General features: G+C 43.8%; 1 non-coding gene across 1 annotated transcript; it reads right to left on the bottom strand.

Moving 5' to 3' along the window:
* Positions 1 to 721: 721 nt before the first annotated feature.
* Positions 722 to 828, bottom strand: LOC120684130. The gene has a single exon (XR_005679112.1). It is a non-coding gene; the product is annotated as a small nucleolar RNA R71 (small nucleolar RNA).
* Positions 829 to 10,999: the final 10,171 nt, after the last annotated feature.

Below are 10,999 nucleotides of genomic sequence, written 5' to 3'. Positions count from 1 at the left end.
ATTCTTTTGTAAACGTTAAGACATACCACACGACATCTTTGAGGCGCCATTGCTAGGAACTAACCACTCCTAGTGATGACTCTAAGAAATGCCAACAAGCATTTCTGGCGCTGTTGCCGGGGATGGCACTAGGTGTAAAGTATATTTACTAAAGTACATAAACATGGCAATATAAGTAAGAGGTAGCTACTGCTTATACAGGTTGATGTGTTTATCTGTTTGTTTTCTCCTGATTGGATGAAAACAGGGTAGTGTATGTCTGATTTCTCCTTGCCGACAAATTTCATTGAAAATCCCGAGAAGCTCGTGAGAAGGGTCCGACCTCGCGTCGTTCCTCCTCCGATCAACTGAACTCATGGCTGAGAAGACTCTCCGCGACTTCTCCGTCCCCTCAGCTGCCAATGTGGCAACTGGACCCAACGTTGATGTTGGGGACATGAACTTTGAGCTGAAGTCTAGCCTCATAAACATGGTGCAGGCTAGCCCATTCTGTGGTAAGCCGAATGAGGACACCAATGCCCATCTCCAGAACTTTCTGGAGCTTTGCAAGACCATAACCATACGGGGCGTTACGGCTGACGCTATCAGGCTCCGCCTGTTTCCTTTCTCCCTCCTGGTGAAGGCGAAATAGTGGTTTTATCAGAACAAGGAAGCCGTCAGCACGTGGGACAAGTGTTCCACAGCATTCCTCGCTAAGTTCTTCCCGTTGGGCAAAACCAATGCCCTACGTGGAAGAATTTCAAGTTTCCAGCAGACACGGATAGAATCCATCCCAGAAGCTTGGGAAAGGCTGCAAGAGTACATATTCGCTTGTCCTCATCATCGGATGGACGAGTGGCTTGTGCTACAAAGCTTCTACAATGGGCTAACGACTACATCCAGAGCCCATCTTGATGCTGCTGCTGGAGGGGCCTATCTTGATCTCACGATTGGCAAGGCTACAGCCTTGATTGAAAACATGGTCTCCAACCAGGGCTGGAATGAGGAGCGTTCCCATCCTAGAACCAAGGGCGGAATGCATACCGTCAAGGAGACGGACATGCTCACCGCCAAACTGGACCTCCTATTGAAGATCGATGAAGGGAACCGGCTCCAGATGCCTGTTCCCGTACATGCCATGAACTCGTACTATACGTGCGAGGTTTGTGGTGAAGGTGGACATTCGGGGAATGACTGCCCCGAGACCCGTAAAGATGCAGCATACATCAACAACAACAACAACACCGGGTTCCGTCCACAAAGGAGGCCAAGGGTGGGGTCAATCACGCCCACCATTCCAAGGAGGAGGTAACAACTATAACTCAAATTTCAATTCGAACAAACCCTCATTGAGAGACTTAGTCTTTGGCCAAGCTAAAATCAATGAATCTTTAAACAGAAAGCTTGCTGCCAATGATAAAATTTTGGAAAGTATTCATGCAAAAGCTGAAACTCTTTCTTCTGCTCATAAAAATCAATTAAGTTTCAACAAAATGATAGAAACACAGCTGGCTCAGTTACATGCTGCTGCTCCTGTCTCTGAAGACGGGAAGATTCCGGGGCAACCCGAATCTTCCGTTGAAACTGCAAATATGGTATCTACCGGGTGGGGCAACCTTCCCCAGCAGACTTCTCAGACTAACCATGCAGGCAGGTACAATCCCCCAAAGAATGATACCTGGGATGGCCTGGTGGCAGCGATTCAAGAAGATCCAGGGGTCCCCATGATCAACTGCTCAATCTTCGATCAATACTATGAGCACGCGCTCTGTGACCTGGGGGCCAGTGTCAACATTATGCCCATGGTGATTTACGAAAAACTCTTATACCCCGCTCTCTCCCCAACATACATGTGTGTGCAGCTCGCAGACTCTACAATAAGGTATCCCGAAGGGATAGCCAAGAACGTCCTGGTCCGCGTACGTGACTCCTTCGTCCTTGCAGACTTCGTGGTCATGGTTATAGAGGGTGACCTCGGAGTCGAGCTCATTCTTGGGCGACCATTCCTGAGGGCCGCCAGAGCAAGAATCGACGTAGGAAGAGGAGAAATCCGGTTCCGCGTTGGGAAGGAGGACATGTTCTTCAAATTCAAACAGAGGGAAGAGCAGTGCATCCTGCACCGACAGGATGATGAAGGGCAGGCAATTTGGGATGCATCAGAATCGCCATTGCCAGAACCTACGACCACACGATCCAGAAGAAGACGATCAAAGAAGGTGTGGCGTAAGGTCGCAAGCTCGTCCTCGTCCAATTCTCCAGGACGAGCCGAGCAGTGGTAATCACAGCAGGAGAAAGGTCCCGCTCGTCAGACTCTAAACGGTGACCCCTTGCCGAAGGTAAATCGGTACGTATCTCATAATCACCCTCCATCATTTTTCTTTTCCTGATTTTTTTCGATTTTTCCCACTGCATGTTTGAATTTTCTAAAACACCCATGCATGCTAGAAACTTTTCTCGCACTTTTTCTTTTTTTAAAAAAATCTAAAAATATTTCCAAGCATGAAAATCCTTTGAAAAATAAATTTGAGTATCTTTCGAAGCAAAGTTTGGCCGGGCACCAAAGTTTTCAAAACATATGGCTGTTAGAGAGCCCCTGGGCCATGGCTGTCAGCCAGTGGGCCCACAGGGGGGGCCGGCCGAACCCTAGGATCGGCCGACCCCACCTGGCAACAGCTCTCTGCTAACTTTTCCCAACGGCTAGTGAACGTTGTGTGCAGCTCCTAGCCGTTGTGCCCGGGCATTCTCCCTTTAAATAGAGGCCGAGGGGTGGGTGTTGAGCTCTCTCACTCAACTCTCATTCACTCACTCTCTCTCAAACTCTCTCAAACTTTGCTCTCGGGTTTTCATTGGATTTTTGCTCAAGATTTGAATTCAAGAGACCTCTGTCTCTCATTTCTTTTCTGCAAGAAAGAAAGAGAAACTCACGGGTAAGATCATTCAATTTGGTTTCACTAACGTAACCCGTTTCAAGTTGCACTTGTGTTTGTTCCATCATGAAAGGCTTAGGGGGGAAGATTTCCGGCGCATTTAAGAAGATGACAGGTGGAAGTTCATCCCATTCTTGGGGTGGCTCGAACTCGTACACACCCAAACCTATGCCTACACCAAGCACAATGGACTATGAAGAAGAACAACACGAAGAGATGCAAGCCGAACCGAAAGCCGGAGTCATAGAAATTGATGCAGAAGATGAACAGTACCTCGACTTGCGGGATGATCGTGAACAACAAGGCTACGTAATCCTCAAGAACAGAAGCTTCGTCCACACCCGAGCCTTCAATCCGGACCTCCTCATCAAAATAGGTATGTACAAAGACTTCTCTAATGTTTGGCATGAAATTGGATGGGATAACTTCGTTCCCATTGAGGAGTATGGTTCTCGACTCCTCACCATCCAATTTCTTTGCACTCTTCGGGAGGTGGAAAACGGGGTTTACTTTCGACTTTTCGGGAAAGAGTATTTGCTTTCTTGGAAAACTTTTGCCGACCACCTCGATTTCAACAAATGCTGGCCTATTTCTTTGGACCAAGCTTGCCGAGGTTTTAATTGTCATGAGTTTTGGGGCCGGATTTCGGGTCAAGTTGTCCATGGCAAGTTTGCACCTCGGTGCAGCGATATTCATAATCCAACTCTTTAGTTGATGCACAAGTGGTTGACCATCACTCTCTTTCCGAGAGATGATGTCCGACCCGTGCGCAACAATGAGTTGCTCATTTTATATGCCATGGTCAACAAGATCAAAATCTCCCCCGTGCAAAGCTTTGGTTAAGCAATGGCTTTCGAATTTCAAGATGACGGGTCCTATTGAGTGCACTTCTTTGATTACCCGCATCGCTACACGTATCGGTGCCTTAGAGGGGAATTCTATTCCTTTCATTGAGGGCGACCGTGCGTATATCGATGAGGACTATTTGATCCAAGGCCACACACTTAAGAAAGGCCCGAATGATTCTTTGATTTTCTTCTACATGGGCTATACGAATGGGATTCTGTTGTCCAATGCGGAGTTCCATTTGTATAATTGCCATTCGCTAACCATCCCTCTCGTTCCACAAGAAGGGGGTCGTAGGCATAGATCTTCTGGTTTGCCTAGCAGGATAACACGAAGCAGGACCAGAAGGGAGGCAGAGCCAACACCACCGCCTCAGCAGCCACATCACTCACATCACCATGAGGCTGGTGGTTCGTCATGGCACAATGCCAGCACTGAGGAATGGACACGGTAGGCACCAGGCCGCCGGTCCACTAGTTCTAGCTCTGGTGGAGCCCCGAACCTCATCAGACGGACGTCTTCGTCCCGAAGTTTCGGTGCCATCACCCAACAGCTAGGTGAGCTGCGGGTGCAGGGCGACAACATTCAAGAAACGCTGAACCAACACATCGACAACACTCAAGCATGGCAGCGTTACACCGGCGAGAGACTCCACGACATGGAGCAGTCGCAGTTACAACGACAGGAGGAGTGGAGGGCGTACTGCCGCTGGACGGGTTTCAACCCCGATCAGCCGTAGTGAGCATGAAGCGGGGAGGACCCCCATGAGAGGTAACTTGTATCATTTCTATTTACCGCTTTCATAATCTTGCATGAAACCCATAAAAATTTGCAAAATCAGAAAATCCATAAAAAATTGCATAACTAAAAACAAATAAAAATTTGCAAAACTTAGAAAAAACCAAAAATATTTTTCTTTTAATATGTGTAGTAAGCATGGTATAAGTTTTTCCTTGTTGAGATGATGAATAGTTGCTCTATTAATTTCCTTCATATGCTTAGTTACAACTTTATGCTCTACCTAGTTTTGGGTTTGGTGGCTTAAAATGTTCATACCTTAAACTTGAAACTTGTGGGTAGCAGAAAGCATGATCCAAATCTAAGTTTTGTGAGCTATGATATGGTTAAATAGAGTTGCTATGATCTTCTCCTAAGTGATACTTGACATCCGGAGTATTTAATTTTTGAAAACACAAAAATATAATAAAGTTCCTCGATGATATGAAATTCCTATCCAAAGCCATATATTGATTTCATTGCAAAACCTTTCACATATGCAGCTTGCTATCTCATTGAGTTTTGTCAAATTGTTGTTACCCTTAGTGAGATTCATTTCATACTCCCATGATCAAGATCACGTACACATTTCCACCACATGCTATGCTTCTACACTAGAAGAAAGCAAAAATTCCATCCATCCACAAAATAAAACTCCATGTTCATGTATGACACTACTCTCTCTAAAAAATATGCCAAGGATATGGGGCTATATAAAAAGAAAAATAAAATGATGCATACCCAAAGAAGGTATGCCACATACTTTGGCATGTCACAAAAAAAAAAGAATAAAAGATGCATACCCAAAGAAGGTATGCCACATGCTTAGGCATGTCAAAAAAAAGAAAGAAAAGAAAAGACAGCCCCTTATCTAAAAAGAAAAAAAAGAGAGAGATGGTGCATACAAAGGAGTTCATACACCATCCACCAAAAATATCCACACACTTGCACATCTTGATCAAGGTTTATGACTTGTTTCTCCTTTGGGTCCGGTCTTTGACTTAGCAAAATATGAGAAGCAGGTATGCCTTCAAAATCCTCCATACCTACAGCTCCACAAAAATAAGCCATTAGAGATAGGTTGAGGAAGAAAGGCACAATAAAAGCCTTGATAAGGAATTATACACATTGAGCGATCCGAGAGATCATCCGAGGAACTTTATAAATTTCTTTTGAAAAAACTTTACAAAACCTCCGGATTGACGGTTGAGCTAAAGAGAAAGAAATATGAGCACTCTATGATACCGTTCTGACTCTCAGCCGCCAAAGATGAGGTGAAGCTATAAGCACCACAGGAATAAGGTAAGAGGTAAGAACAAAAGGCCAACTTATTCAAAATCATGGGAAGAAGCATTCGGTTGTGCCTAAGTATGAGTTGGAAATTCAACATTGCAGCAACTCCTGATCAACAACGAGCGCCTTGTTTTGCTCAGGGACGAGCAAAAGGCTAGCTTGGGGGTGTTGTTGACGGTCGTTAAGTACGAAATATGACCGTCAGCTATAATCAATAAAGAAGAAAAACTATACCTCTTACTCAATAAAGAAGAAAAACATCACAGTTGTTTTCGAGAATTTATGATTTCAGGAGCACAAGTCCGGAATAAGACAAAAACACGATGAATACACAGACAGAAGACACAGACAATCGTATCCTGCGTAACATGAGCAAAGGAGGCCCACAAACCAGATCAAACCGACCAACCAAACCCCGGCACCGACCATCTGACATCAGGACCCACAGAGCAGAGAACCAGCAAAGGTCGTTGGCCACTGGCGCCAAGGGATGGTCGGCCAACCCCACCTGGCAGCCAAACAATCTGAGTTTTGGCGGGAAGCTTGATCTTATCCTCCTGAGGTCGGTTAGGCATGTTTCCATGTATAGAGATGGCGGGAACCGACCTCTCTATCTATAAAAGGGGCCTCCCACCACTCTCTCTCACACACCACTTGGAAGCCTCTCTTTCTACACTCTATTGTGACTTGTACTCCTTAGGGTAGTGGAGCTAGGCTAGTACTTCATCTCCTTAGCAAATCCAGTCGTCCTCGGGGTCGGCAAGCAATCCTCGGCCTCTAGTATGGCTTTGTATTCCGACTTTCTTTATATTAATCATTTAGAGTTCGTTCTTGGTTATCTTGCTATGTTCTTAGCTTGCTTAGTCTTGATTAGTGCTTTATCAAGTTATATTAGTTGAATGCTTAGACCAGATGATCTGGGTAAGGATATCGGTTCGTTGTGCTTTCGGGCTTGCCTTAGCATCTTACATGTCCATCCGAAGGGTGGGGTACCCAGGGTGCTAGGGTAGTGACCTCATATGCGGGCATGGTGCCCGGGTATGCGGGATCCTTCGGATATGACGATGCTCCACGATGTGACTGGGGTAGACCACAGGTGGTGACAGCCCTGTCGGTCCGCCGGGAAGCTGCTTCTCGGTTAGCGTACTCCACGACATTCGGGTACGGTGTAGGAGTTCATGTAAAGATGAAATAGGACTGGACATTCATCTTTATCATATTTCACTTACCCCAATATAGTCAGTGGTCTTCATCTTGCTCATACGTGTCATGATTATGTAACTAAGTAAATACACTTTACACAACCTAGCCATCCCTTGGGAAAATATAAATAATGATACCCTGAATACTTCCGGGTGAAATGCTATAACGGTATATCCGTGCGCTTGCGGATCCTTCTGTAAACATTAAGACATACCATACGGCATCTTCGAGGTGCCATTGCTAGGAACTAACCACTCCTAGTGATGACACTAAGAAATGCCAACAAACTGTCCGGATTGCAACGGTTTCTATCGTGAAGACCGATCGCATAAGAAGCCATGGTTCGACCAGAGGCCTCGAGGGCTGATCATCAGAGAAAGGGGTGATGACAGACGCACCTCTGTACATGATCGGCTGGGGGCAGGGTTTCAGTGCATGATCGGCTGGGGGGGCAGGACCATGCTACGTGATCCTGCAGGAGGAAGGATTTCTGCCGATGAGCGGATTGAGCAGATTGATGATGCCCGGGTTTCAGAAGAGTACCCACATCACAGGGATCCAGAGAGAGAGCCTGTTCATGATAACGTTGATTGGCCTCAGTGGTGTCCAGCGGGTTTGACCAGATCACAAAATAGACAAGTTCAGAGGCTGCGTCAGATAGAAGCACTGGAGGAGGAAAGGAAAGAGGCTCCGGTTTTGACGCATGTAGAGGAGGAGTGTTGCAAAGGAGAAAAGGTTCTGTATGGTACGATCGGTGGACTTGGAGGGGTGATCGTGCATCACCGTTGAAAATCTTGTTGACCGAGGAAGGGGAGATTGACCAAATATTTTGGCTTCGGTTTGGCAAGAGTTATCTTGTTTTAGAATTAGTTTTGTTTTATAGAATAGAATCGTACTTTGCCATAATCGGCTAGGATTGTGTTAGCGTTTGGTATAAATCTGAACCCCCGGCTATTGTAATGATTGATACACATCGAACAAACACAAATTTACTCTACTTGCACTTCACTTTCTCGTTGGCGGCTTCGGCACCCTTTTTTTCCGCGAGTTCTTTCAAGCTGATCAAGGATGCCTCACTTTCGAGCGATTTGGTTTGCTGGTAAGTCTTCGTTTACTGAGTAAATCTGAGCTTTAGCTTCCGGGCATATCGCTGTGGCTTCGTTCAGATCTATTCAACATTTACCGAATTTATCTAAGCTTTGATCTCGGGCGTATCGCTGTTTTCTCGTTTAGATCTATTCACAAACTACCCGGCTTAGTGATCTGTTTAATCGGCTATAAGCTCCTTGTTTATCATGATAAATCCTGTAAAGCTGATTAGATAGGTTACAAGCTTAGCTTTGTCCAGATCCATACATTCGTGGGTTTGTACATCGTTACCTGGCACGTGTCGGCTTTAGATTTAGCCGTCTAGCTGCATATCGGTATTGGGCAGCCCTTTGCCGATTCCATGTAGATCGCTTTTAATACACACTCTTTATACCTGATCTGCTGTCGTTTTATTTATCGGCAGAACCTTGCCGATACACTACGTAAGTGTGATTCGAAAATCCAGCAGATACTCTTGAATTTGATAGGTTTGCTGTTTCCTTGTCAATTTATAGGTCAAATTGACTGGCACGCCTTGGTTTGAATCAAGTGCAGTCCAAGGTTGGCGTACGGGGCTCTCGAGCTTTGGTGTGTGATCATCTCGCATCAACAGGAGGCACATCAGCAAAAATTGCACAACATGCAAGGGAAGCACAGACCACCTTTCCAAGGTGCATTGTGAGTATATTGTCAAAAATTCTCCTTCATATTTGTGCAAAATTTTATCCCAGCCTTGTTTAAAGATACAAATTTGGTGAACAACAATGAAAAGATATAAATACCTTTTATAAACAAAAAGAACATAAAAATAATAATGGCAAGCCGTCCGAGATCCATGCCACTTGAACCTTAGAATCTAATTTCTAGTTAAGCATGGATGTGAACAACAAATAAAAAAATGATGATGAAATTCTTTCAAAAGATCTTTAGACCTTCTCGAATATTTGCTCTCCACTAACTATGGCAGAACCAATCTGAATTATACCAGTTTAAGTGCACTAAACATCTAAAAGCACCTTAACTGATATAATCACTGGTCTGTCGGGTAAAATCCCGATGAAACCACTTGATACCAGATCTTAACACAAGTATACGTCCCGCACGAAGGCGAGTCAGAGATACAACAATCCAACAATATTTTACATCACATAGATAAGGGTATACTTTACATTAGAGTTGGAGCTAGAAAGTTTAAGAACTTTAGAGAGGTTTTACAGAAACTAAGTGTAAAAGAGAAGTTCTGCAGTGGAAAGGTAAAACACGACTATACATAAACATCGTTGGGGTGATGTCATGATAAGCCCGGACATGACATCATTCATCCGAACCAAAGCTGGTGGATGGTTCCCATTCCATCGTCCAGCCAGCAGGTAAAGCATTAGGCCAAGTCATACTATTGTTGTGATCATCAGAAGGCAGTCTTGAAAACATTATCAAAAGCAAGTCTGAGTATACTAATACTAAGCAAGACTGACCCGTCTAAGGGTATAACATAGCCCTTTAACTAGACATGCAAAGCTTGTAAAGGCTCTAGGTTTCTTTTGCTGAAAAGCAACAAAGAGTAGATCCTTAGTTTCAAATTTTAGCTTTCAGATTCTAGGTGGATTAACCAGTCTAGGTAAGCATCTACCTACACAAACATGGTAGAGGATATTTGCATACAACAAGATTAAATATCATCATTGTTCCACTTCTTACTCCATATGGCAAAGCGATTAAGCAGTCTCCATATCCGTGAGAGGCGGATCAGTTCGAACCGAATTTCAATCCTTGCAAGGTAAACCTAACACACACGCTTGGAGCACTGTTGAGTCACTCCAAAGCAACCTTTGGCTTCTCATTCCGATTCATGGACAGGGCCACTCTCCCCGACTATAGGGCACCACTCCTCGTCCTTATAGTCGTAGTGAAGCTCTACGATGTAATGGGCACCACTCCTCGTCCCTTAATCAAATTATTCATTTATCCCTAAAAGAAAGTGGGAAGTATGTCCACTTGCCGGGCTGAAGAAGTTACTAGGCTTGCCGCTTACCCATAATTCACGGCATGTGACTAGTACTTTCAAATTCTTAATCACGATCACCAGCACACTGCGGCCTTAACAAATTTATCAACACAGACAGATTTCAAATGAAGAGGTTGACCAAATCCATCCATGGTCCTTATAGTGATTGCATAAAGTAAACAATCAACTCCTATAAATCTTGCGAGAGACAGGAAATCCCTTGACTTTTACCGGTCCTATTAGCATAGCATTTAGTCGAACTCTATTTCTAGTGTTCAAACAATAGGTATCTAAGATTATGCATCTAGGTTTTCATTCAACTCCAATAACTTAAATGCACAAGAAAATAGGTATAAAAAGTTGTATAAAATAAAAGGATTATGCACCGGGGCTTGCCTGTATCGGTGTTTATAAGGTCAGTAGATTGAGGTTCTTCCGAATTGGAGTTCGGGACTTTAGTTAATTCCACAGTATTGATTTGAGCTTCAAAGAAATCCTCATCTTGTTCCTAATGAATTTGTATGTCCCGTCGGCTAACGAAGTTGTTTCTATATGTAATGCAATATTTGAAATTTTAGTGAAGTGCTTGAGTATAGCTTTCCTTCATTATAGAGTTGAAAACCAATAAAGTAAATATTAAGACAAAACTTAATAATTTTACTTTACTGTGTAAATATTTTTAGAATAAAAGGGAACACAATAAATTCCATAATTTATCATGGTGAAAGGGGTTTTTGTTTCAATAAAAGAAAAGATTCAAAATACTTTCTTACAAACAAGACATAGAGAAAGAAAATTTTAAAAGTATAAGAAAAAGTTTATTAAAGGGTTTAGAAAAATTTTTATAGAGCTATACATGCTTCAAAGAGCATATGGCTCA

Source organism: Panicum virgatum, chromosome 7N (genome assembly GCF_016808335.1).
Source record: "Panicum virgatum strain AP13 chromosome 7N, P.virgatum_v5, whole genome shotgun sequence".
NCBI classification, from domain to species: domain Eukaryota; kingdom Viridiplantae; phylum Streptophyta; class Magnoliopsida; order Poales; family Poaceae; genus Panicum; species Panicum virgatum.
The sequence above is the reverse complement of the archived record's forward strand: the minus strand, read 5'-3'. Positions and strand labels throughout refer to the sequence as shown.